Genomic DNA, 2,238 nt, shown 5'->3' with positions numbered 1-2,238 from the left:
CCCAATCAATCGCTCTCTCATCCCCATCCCCATTTTAAAGACCTTTTTGCAGTCACTTTTACTATATATACACATACACAGACATACGCACACAGATACACAAACATACACATATCCTCTCCATTCCCTCTCTCTCTCTCTCTCTCTCTCTCTCTCTCTCTCTCTCTCTCTCTAATTCTTTCTCCCCCCCTCTCTCTCTCTCTCATTCTTTCTCCCCCCCCCCTCTCTCTCTCTCTCATTCTTTCTCCCCCCCTCTCTCTCTCTCATTCTTTCTCTCCCCCCTCTCTCTCTCTCTCTCTCTCTCTCTCTCTCTCTCTCTCTCTCTCTCTCATTCTTTCTCTTCTCCCCTCTCTCTCTCTCTCTCTCTCTCTCTCTCTCTCCCTCTCTCTCCTTATCTCGCGCCTCTTCTTGCATCCACACTCGACGCCCTTTCCTCACATTAATATTTTTTCCACATTTGACGAAATGTGATATTTTGTAAATTTACATACCGTCAACTGGGGCTACTTAGGCCACCCGGGTAACTTAGACCACTTACTGAAAACAAGATTGCTTATTTTAAAAGATAAATTACATGTAGCTTTTATCTTTTAAATAATTAGAACCCAATAGATCTAATAAGCACTCATGAATTTAACTTTTTTAAAAAGCAACCTTTTTTATTCTACTTAGTGGCCTAAGTAACCCCGGATGGCCTAAGTAACCCCGGATGACCTAAGTAACCCAGGATGGCCTAAGTAACCCCGGATGGCCTAAGTAACCTCGGATGGCCTAAGTTACCTCGGATGGCCTAAGTAACCTCGGATGACCTAAGTAACTCCCGTTGACGGTATTTGTGTTTGTGTTTACTGTCTCCTGACGAAGGCCAGGGGCCGAAACGTTGTTTGTTTTGTGTTGGTCCCTTATAAATGAGTCACATCTACTCACTTTATTTTTCTCTCTCCATTTTACTGGCTCATTTAGGCACCTCTAGCTTTTATTTTATGTACGTTGATGACACTCAGCTGGAGAGTTCATTATACCGATAGTCACATACTTAAGTCACGCTTAATGTTTTGAGTGTCGCAGTTATAGATTTATAAATAATATTATATTGTCGGAGTCGCTTACTCATGTTTTAAAGTTAAGTTTTCATTCTCTGTTAACAATAAGGATGCTGTCAATATAGACCGTGTAAATACAATCTTCTTCTTCTAGGTTCCATGCCTGGTCCAGGCTTCGGATACTGCATGAATTATCTCTCTCCATTCCTCCCTGTCTCTTGCCTTTTCAAACAGCTCTTGGATTGTTAGGCTGGTGAAGCCCTTCAGTTGGTCGATGAGTGTTTTTCTTTGTCTCCCCCGGGCGCGTTTACCAGGTATTTTTCCACAACTTGCCAGGTATTCATTCTTATCTTTCCTTACTATGTGTCCGAAAAAGGATAGTTGTCGATCCACTATTAAGGGCATTAGTTTCCTTTGGTAAATACAATACGGACCATAAAAAAAGAATGCTTATAACTGGAACGAAGGAAGAACTCGCACGCCAATCGTAAAATGAGCATATTATAAAAAAAAAAAAAAAAAAAAAAAAAAAAAAAAAAAAAAAAAAAAAAAAAATTTACTGGCCAGTGTGGGGGTCGAACCCACGACATTCGCGTTATTAGCACGACGCTCTAACCGACTGAGCTAACCGGCCACCTGACGAGCGTGTCAATTATTTTAATATAATCTTTTAACTAATATAATGTCACACCTGCATGATTATTATTTCTTTATGTTGATTATCTATAATGGTTATTGTTTGTGAAAACTTGTTTCATATCAGGTAGGACCATTGAAAACTTAGTCGTAAAAAAATTCTTGAGAATGGCAATTGTCTTGTTTCGGATTACCAGATTGCTTTTTTTCTGTATTTTTGAAATTTTGGACTGGGTATAATATCTTTCAAATGTTAAAAATATTTTATTGGTTCTCTCTTTTAAACTCATAAACAATTTTTAAAAATGTTTTTACAAATGATTTACTGTGTGTCAACATCAGCAAGCATTATCACAGATATTATAGATAAGATTCATTAACTCAGTATATAGGTAGACTAAGGTCAAATTTATCAGTAGGTTACTCTGTAGATCAGTGTGAAATATTTTTTCACTCTTAAACGAATACAAATGATACGACTGAGCACACTATTCACTAATGATCAATGATCAAAGTGCAAGATATGATAACAAAAATAGGACAAGCCATTGAGACAACT

At 38.1% G+C, this 2,238-nt stretch overlaps 1 non-coding gene across 1 annotated transcript; it reads right to left on the bottom strand.

Annotated features, from left to right (window-relative positions):
- Window positions 1-1,603: 1,603 nt before the first annotated feature.
- On the bottom strand, window positions 1,604-1,677 carry Trnai-aau (transfer RNA isoleucine (anticodon AAU)). Its single transcript has one exon. It is a non-coding gene; the product is annotated as a tRNA-Ile (tRNA).
- Window positions 1,678-2,238: the final 561 nt, after the last annotated feature.

This window comes from Berghia stephanieae, unplaced genomic scaffold (assembly GCF_034508935.2).
Source record: "Berghia stephanieae isolate SIO BIC M18660-M18661 unplaced genomic scaffold, UCSD_Bste_1.3 scaffold846, whole genome shotgun sequence".
Taxonomy (NCBI): Eukaryota; Metazoa; Mollusca; class Gastropoda; order Nudibranchia; family Aeolidiidae; genus Berghia; species Berghia stephanieae.
This window is presented reverse-complemented; position numbering and strand designations above follow the sequence as displayed.